The 8,975-nt window shown below is 37.8% G+C and overlaps 1 protein-coding gene across 1 annotated transcript in view; it reads right to left on the reverse strand.

The window, feature by feature from the left end:
• RPS7 (ribosomal protein S7) overlaps positions 1-4,669 on the reverse strand; it is a 488,774-nt gene extending 484,105 nt beyond the window's left edge. Inside the window, exon 1 of the mRNA XM_065632794.1 lies at positions 4,660-4,669. The gene's annotated coding sequence lies outside the window, so the exon portion shown is untranslated. The remainder of the gene's footprint in view (positions 1-4,659) is intronic.
• Between the last annotated feature and the right edge of the window lie 4,306 nt (positions 4,670-8,975).

The following is an 8,975-nucleotide window of genomic DNA, read 5'->3' on the forward strand; positions in this document are numbered from 1 at the left end:
AGTAAACATTGTTATTAGGTTGGATTTAAAATGTGATCTCAGGTCAGATTTGCAGTGTATGTAGTAGTTCAGAATGTTTGCACTGAAGCTGCAGATGTGGAACACAGTCATCAAGTACCGAAACTACCCAACTTGGTTGTGGAAATAACCAGGGCTGCAGGGCACCCCATAGAGATCCATCAAACCTGGTCTGGTATAGAACTGTCTGGGAGGTTTTAAACATTAAGAAGTCAATGTTGCATCTACCAGTAGACCCTTTTATTTGTTGAAACTCCCACCTGCCTAGCATTTGGTTTCAGAAAACAGTTTCCTCCAGGATAAATTTTACATATCTTGAGGGTCCATCATAACCAACTTGATTATAGCTCTGCACCAGGCAAACTCCTAAACATCTATAAGATCACAGATTTTCAACCAAACCAGCACTGGCATCTATTATTTTGTGAAGTATTAGAAGTCTAAATCTCTCATACCTTATATCAACATGGCATTTTTTAATTAGGAAGTTGATGAAAAAGGGCTGATATACTACGGATGTATGTTCACTTGGCAAAACTTCAGCTTTTCAGTCTGAATTCAGCAAGTGCTGTCCATCACTAGGTGCAGTGGTGAAGAGAATCAGTGCAAAGCAGCAATTCTTTACAAATTATTTACATGTTAGATTTTAAGAAGGCTGCTGGTTTGTTCCTACTTTGCTTGAGCCTGCTCCTGAGTCCAAAGGAAAGACAGCAATGAGCTTTGGATCAGGCCTATAATATCTCTCTATAGAGTGACAGGGGAAACATATTTCTCATGCAGCTCCAGTAAAATCAAAAGAAATCATCTCCTCACTTTCACACGGTTTTGTAATTAATAAGGTTGTTTACAGACAGAATATAAGGGAGAGTATAGTAACCATTCAAAAGAGCCTTTAAACTACCCAGTGAATGGTTAATTTTTTCCAGTGTCTCTGATGATATTTCACCTCCCCACCTCCTAATAAAAATGGTGATATTTACTTGAAAGATGTAATGATGCAATATTTATATTACATGTCAATACTTTGCTTTATTTTTCCAAGGGAAATTTCCTTTTCTCCTCCCGTCTCTAGCCAATACCGGAGGATATTACCAAGGGAATAAAATTTTATGCCTAATTTTAGTGTTCCTCTGCCTAATGTGGTGTGAATAAGTACCATGTTACAGCATTTAACCTGGTCCATCTTTGTAACTTCCTGAACAGTTCCTCGGTTCAAATAAAATAGCCAAAATGCAGTAAGAGAAGACAGCCAAGGTTTGTTATGAGGATAAACTGTAGGAACTGCTTATTCTTTCTCTTAGAGCAGTTGCTCTGGCATTGCTTCCCGTGCTGCAGCAGGGCATTCTCTTGTATAAGGAATACCCTTGAAAGGGGTTCCCCAGGCCTGTTGTGATACTGTGAATCAGTGGCTCATCTCTTTATTTCTTATGTTCTTCCTCAGAATTAGTTGTTAAATCAAATGTCTTAATTTTCAGCACTGGCAATTTGTTTTAGTGATGTTTTCAGAGATACTAGCAATTCCTGTGTTGCCTGAAGGGGAAAAGACCCATGTTTAAATATGAAACTATGTTTATAACAACTTTGCATACATCATGGTTGTCATGTGCCATGCGTAAATATTCAGGATTGTTTTTTGGATATGCTCATATTTAGGAAGAAAATAAACTGTTATGTCTTAGAAGATGATAAGGTTGAGTGCAGGGCATTTTATTTTCTGTGTATCCTTATAGTGCTCTATAGTATGTTTAAGACAAGTTGTTATGAATTCAGAATGGTATTTCTGCAGTGTCTTGGTTTTGCAGCATAGTTTAAGTAAAAAAGCCACAAAAACAAACTCCTTGGGCTTGGAGTTGACACTACAAGATAATGCTTGTGTTTTTTTCAGCATGGGCACACACAAAGTCTATTCTGGGTCTTGGCAGGAAACACTCAGAGTTTACACAGGTCAAGTTCAACTATCCTCTCACATAGAACAAATAGTCTGTTCCAACAGCTGTAAGATGCCTGCACAGGTGGTATGTTACTTATTTACTATGAGAAACAAATCTACTAAATTCATTAAAAATTTCTTAATCTTCTGCCCCTTTGGCTTTGACCACTCTGCTCCCAACCTCAAAGTCCAGTTTTCATCAAACTCCAGGTTTCATCACTTCCGGTGATGGAAAAAAATTTTTTTCTCAGCCTTTTAAAATACTCTGCATGTTTGAATCTACTTGAGCTTAAGGGCATTACACTGTGTGGAGTTACTGACCCTCCATATTCCAGGACAGTAGCATACTTCAGTCCTCAGGGGTAGTAGGTGCAGGCCAGGCTGCAGCATTCTCACAAGAACTAAAGGGATTTGTGGACATTGCAACTAGAAGATGCAGAGGCTGTGGTAAGAGGAATGAATAACAATATCATGGAAGGGAAAAAGAATCAAACATTCAATGAAAAGGAAGCTGCCAGTGGAAAAACTGAGGTTATACCGACCAGTATACAGGATTTGACGCTAAGGAAAATTAGAACTCCATGACTATTGGACATACGAACTCAAAAAAGAGCAGAACCTCAGAACTGCATACGGATAACAAGCTTGTTGAGAAGGGGTACACAGAAGAGCCAGGACGTGTACTTGGAGTCAGGAGTACTTTGTGAACCCAAAGACCAGCTGGAAACACAAAGGAAGCTCAGGTAGGTTTATTTGCATATGCTACTTCCTCTGGTCTGTTTTTTTCTTTCTTTTTCTTTTTCCTTTTCTTTTTCTTTTTCTTTTTCTTTTTCTTTTTCTTTTTCTTTTTCTTTTTCTTTTTCTTTTTCTTTTTCTTTTTCTTTTTCTTTTTCTTTTTCTTTTTCTTTTTCTTTTTCTTTTTCTTTTTCTTTCTTATTTTTTCCTTTTTTTTTTTTAACTTTCACAGCTTTAAGAACTCATCCCTTCACTTCAGTTCTTCCATTCCTCTCTTAGAATGGTGTCTAATTATAAGGGGACAGGGAACAAAGAAAATACCTTTCAAATAGCCAATTATTTTAACAACAATCCTATATGCACTGTCAATCATAAGTTCAAAAAAAAGATAGAATAGACCACACCCACTATTCATAAACATGTGCTAAATATGCATAAATGCATGTAGACATATAGAATTTCTGTGACTAAATAACAATTCTTTGCATGCAGGGGCAAAAACAAAGGCCTTGAAACAGATACCTTAATACAACATTAAAACAAATGAGAAACATAAGACCATCTGCAAGCAGTCTTGTAACCAGTGGCCAAAACTGTGTTTTCTGTGAATAAAATGTAGACATGTAACATATGAACCTTCATACATACAGTCCCTTGCTTTCTGAGAGGAAAGCAAATTCAAAACATTTTGTTGTTGGTTCAGAGAACCTGCTCACTGAATTAAACGATAGCAGCTATCCATTTCCATTTGTGGATTTTCAGGTTGATCTCTGCATGAACATCTCCTTTTACTTTCAGGACACTGTCAGCATTTTTCAGCATCTATTCTTTAGACTTTGAGAGTCAGTGTCCAGGAAGGCCTGTTTTACTTCTCTTTTTACACTCTGTTGCTGCCCCACCTTTATCAGCCCTGGAGAAGCGCTTGTTGCGGAAAGGCTGGTACCATGTGTCTGGGTTAACTCCAGCTGCTCTGAGGAACTTTCTCAGGGATCTTGGCACTTTATGAACAAATCATTGCCTGTTCAGTCATATTTACTGCTGTGTTTTTACAGCTGGTATATGTGGTAGACCATGCCCTATCTGCCAGCTCTTCAAAAAGTGATAGACTTAAAGTAGCCATCATTGACAGATTTTCTGAACTGCCCACCACGAGGCTGACCTGTTTCATATTTTATGAAAAAAAATATATGTGGGAAAAGGATGGAGAATTCTACGACCTTTCTAATCTAACAATGCTTTTTTTGTTTTGTTGTTGCTTATCAGTGACCTTGGCCGAGAAGGATTAGAAGAAAGAAAAGAAATAAAAGGGTAGATCTTTTCCATGGGTCTGTTTGGCCTTTGTGACACAACACACTGGAAAAAAGGCACACTTGAATAGTTTACCTTGAAGACTGAGCATCCTGATGTAGCAAATGCAGGCACTGCAAAGCAGCATGGAACAAAACACCCAGTCATTTTACTGCAGCAGCCACTGTGCTTCACAGAGAGCTCTGCGGAGCAGGTCTCATCCCAAATACCATCTTTCTTTACCTCTTACCTCCTCAAGAGCCAACACAGATTGCCACAGTGTTAATTCCAGCCAAATCCAGTGGAAAATAAGGGCACATGACAAGAGTGCACATATGTTAATGACTCATGCACCCTGCACTTCTTATTTGTCATTTTATATGATGTTTGTTACGGTTAATAAATTTTTATTTTGTGAAAGCTGTGATGTATTTGTTCTGTTTAAAGAGCTGATATGGAACACTATTTTCCTGTACCTGCACTTCTTGCCAAATTCAGTAAAATGTGGTTAACTTGAAATTCAATTTTTTAGCAGTTGTGAGTATAGCTTACTCAAAGAGCAGAACAAGCAGAATCAAAGCAGTACTGCCAACAACACATATCAGAGCATGCTTCTGAGGCTTCCAGAAATTGTATTCAGATTGACTCCTATAATTGCTCTTTTGTGTTCAGAATCACAAGTCTTTCTACTCTCAGCGAAAGCATCTTCATTTTTGTTTTTAGAGGTGTTTTTAATTTACCAAATATACATCAGAAGCCACTGAGCAATTCTTACGTCTTCATTTCCAGATGCCAAATAAATCACTTCAGGAACTACGAAAGAAAAGATAGAGCAGTGTTTTAAGAATTACATCTAATAAATTAACTGTATCTTTATAAACATTGTGGTCTAGAAAACTGTTTTTGCATTGCTGTATTGCAAAAGGATTCTTAAAAATGTGAGGTCTACACAGATTTCATAACTGCACAGGAGTTAGTGAGCCATTATCACTTCATGCAGCTACTCAAAAGTCTCATTTGTGCTTATGTACTTGGGAGTTAAGAGAAGTGGAAATGGGATACCTTGCTTACTAATTTTCTTGTTTTCCTATGCTTTGCAAGAGTCACAGTTCTTACCCCTTTTTAATCATCATGTTCACTATAGATGTGTCAACACCAAGTTGCTAAACACTGGTAGCATCAGGGTTTACAGGTTCCCAGAGCCAGTAGACCACTAGTTTCCCAGGGTATAAATGCTTTTGCTTTTGAGGCATTTCCTTTGAATGGTTGATATAAACTCAGCACATGATTACAGGAACTGGAATTACAGTTTCCTGTATCTATAAGCTTTGGTTTTGCTATTGACTGTGCTAGATTTGCACCATGATTGTTCCAAGGGCTAAATATCATGAGCCTTACCCTGTTCAAATAGTTGGGGAATACTTGTACTTTATGGCAAGTTTTATTTTCTGTCTCAATCATCTAGTTATCCTCAATTTTATTTCTTTCTCAAAAAAATCTGCTGATAAAATTAAAGCTCTGCACATGCAGGGACAACAGGTACTACCCTATGAAATTGACATAAGAACTCCACTGATCTGTTCCATAGACATTTCTAATGTTGTCATAGACTGAGTGTGGAAAACTGGAAGCATGAAAATGAGGGAATGAAGGAAGAACCAGGGGCTCACCAAAAAAAAGTACAAAGAAAACAGGAATTGGAAGAAGCTGAGCCTAAACTCTTAAAATTCCTTAGGCAGAAGTCCTGGGGTCTCACAGTGCATTGCCAAGTATTTTCCCTCCAAATGTCTGAAAATTGCGTTAACTATGCCCAATTCCAAAATGCATCTGTCCAGTAGAGTCATTTATAGAGAACACTGTATTTGTATGGGCCTTCATAAGCACGTCTGTAGAGTTCAGGGAGCATCTGGATGATGCTCTTAGTCATATGATTTAGTTTTAGGTAGTCCTGTGAGGAGCAGGGAGTGGGACTCAATGATTCTTATGGGTCACTTCCAACTTGAGATATTCTATGATTCAGGATAGCATGAGTCCTAGACAAACTGCATTCCCAAGAGCTGTTGAGTGGCACAAGTGTTACTGGGAAATGTTTCTACTGTAGGCTGGACTTTAAAATAATTTGCTATAGGAGAAGTAGAGGCCTTTTCTTACTCATTTGTAGTATATTGATGTAAGAATGCAAGTAAGTCAGGAGATTCCACCTGTTCCATGTTTTGGCCAGCTGAGGTATGAAGAGAAAAAAAAAATGAGGACTGGAAACTGTGGAAGCCAAATCAGTAGCTTTCCTGACAAATTTATGATTGATACGTATTAAGACTTTTCATATGTAAGAACTAAAGATTTCAGATCATAGCTTAATATTTCTAAAGAAGACATTTTGACCTCACTGCTAACTGTAACCCTAAAATGACTAAAAGTGTCTCAGTTACTGTTCACACATAGACTTAACTGTGATTTTTCTGCTGAAACATCAAAATGTTAGAGTCATGGTAACAGCAAAAAGAATTTGCCAGACAGCTATATTAGTACAAGGAGACAATATATTTGCATGGCTACATTTACAGAGCCAGTGGCCTAATCCTGTTCCACTGAAGTAATTGAGAATTTCTTTAGGGGAAGAATGCATTTTGTGTTAGTTTCTAGGTTTTTCAGCTGTTAACTTACTTTTCCAGTACAGCTTTCAAACAAATTCAATTTAAAATATAATTATTAACCCATGTTTTATCAGTTGAATTCTCTGTTGCTGTATCATTTTGCCCAAAGATCTGAATACTACCTTTGAGTTTGGCATGTCATTGCTGTGAGTAGTTTCTTGATCAACCATTACCTTGGTTGTGGCAAGCTTGAAAACAATCTTCCCCAAGAGGTATCACACCCATGACATAAGCCAAGAAGTATTTTACTGTCCTCTCCAGGGCAGGTTGCTGCACCTGTTTACAGGTAACCTGAAACAGTAATGATCAAAACAGTATCAAATTGAAAGGCATAGGATATCTGTATTAATGAACTTTTCTCTTTACTAAACAGTATTTAACTGACACATTCATAATTTTTTGTGACCTTACTGCTTCTGGAAAATAATCTTTTAAATATATTCAGCTGTTTTCTCTTTTCCTTCATCTTCCTTCAAGCTTTTTTGCTTGCCTTGAACTGTGCATAGAGGTTTTACTTACATAATTTAAAAAAGCTGCATGCAAATGAAGAGCATACGACTGCTATAGATACATAAACTCTGATAAGCATCATACAAGACAATAAATAAGTTTGAATGCATTGCTGCAGATCTTGAGAACCAACTACATTATATATTGATAATTGCAGATGTCTGGCAGGAATGTTGGGAGGAATCTCGTGCTTTAGAAAACAAGATGTGTATTTATAGACAGAACATAGCAGAAAAAAATCCTGATTCTTGTATGACATATTCACCTGGGTGCTGATATTGAACTTCATAAGTCTATTCATATGCTACTCACAGGTTAAACTTCAGTGTTTACATAATTAGGACATGAGCATTTGAGTCAGAGATCAAGTTCACTACTTAAATGACGTTTTGAGACAAAATAAACCATAAATTCATTAAAACTGGAGAACTTTTTCAGTTTATGTTATAAAAACCTATAAATAGGACAATAATGGGAAAAAACCCACAATATTTCTCCTTCCAGAATGAAATAGTTTGATTTTCTATTAGAAACGGCTTTTCTAATACTTCCTTAACTTATGTTACAAAATAAACTACAATTAACATCAAAATGCTTTTAGTTAAATTGAATGATCTAGTTGAACTCTCGTGACTTCACTAGTGTTCAATTTGCCAAACATCTCATCTTAGATTAACAAGAATGAATAAGTTAACCTCATATGTCAAAATTTTTCTGGAGCTGCAATTGGAAAGATTTATGTGACACTGTCCTCTGTAAGTTTACTCAGTTCAGTGGCACTGAGATCTGTGCATGCCTAAATTCTGCCCAGGAAGCTGTCGGCAGGCACTCCTTGAAAGCTGCATGTCTCAGAATCACAGAATCACAGAATGGTTGGGGTTGGAAGGGACCTCTGGATCTGGATCTAGTCCAACCCACCTGCTAAAGCAGGTTCACCAGAGCAGATTGCACAGAATCGTGCCCAGGCAGGTTTTGAATGTCTCCAGAGAAGGAGACTCCACAACTTCTCTGAGGCAGCCTGTTCCAGTGCTCTGCCACCCTCAAAGAAGTTCTCCTCATATTCAGATGGAACCTCCTGTGCTTCAGCCTGTGCCTGTTGCCCCTCATCCTACCGCTGGGCACCACTGAAAGTAGTCTTGTCCCATCCTCTTGACATCCACCCTTGAGATATTTATAAACACTGATGAGATCCCCTCTCAGTCTTCTCTGGTTAGGAGACGAGCAGATGTGCATTCTCTCAACATTAGGCATCTGTGTTTGAGCCTGCATGGTCAAAAAACTGTTTTCAACAACGTAACTGTAATCACTTGGGGTGAATCTCTACAGTTGTAGAGATTCCTGGTTTGTCACTGTATAGCAGACATATAGAAAATGGAATTGGATACACCTCATTGCTTGTTTAACATTGTGCAACTTCTTTTGTCATGTGAAATGCTTTTGTGAATTATAGATAGTTTTGAATATAAATTAACTGTACACTGCTCTGCAGTACACTGTTATCCTGATCTTTTTGCCATTTTTGCCCTTTTTTAGATCTTAGTAACAGTTATTGCATCTTTTCTAATACAAAAGACATTTTGCAAATTGACAGTGTGGCACGAGAGCAGATCTGCGCTACCACCAGCATTTCCAACGCAGCCTGTTTACTAAATTTAGAGGCTTTTTGTTGTTTGTTGTAAGACCATTACTGTGGGCCAGCAAGGAAAAGAAAGTGAGGGGGTAAAACAAGAACAGGCTTCCCTTGATGGTGGCAAATGGTATGATGATGTTTTCTAGATCTGTGACAGATGCTACTGCTTGAAGGGATTTTGGTTTGACGGTACCACCTGGGAAGTAATCTG

This window comes from Caloenas nicobarica, chromosome 3, assembly GCF_036013445.1.
Source record: "Caloenas nicobarica isolate bCalNic1 chromosome 3, bCalNic1.hap1, whole genome shotgun sequence".
NCBI lineage: Eukaryota > Metazoa > Chordata > Aves > Columbiformes > Columbidae > Caloenas > Caloenas nicobarica.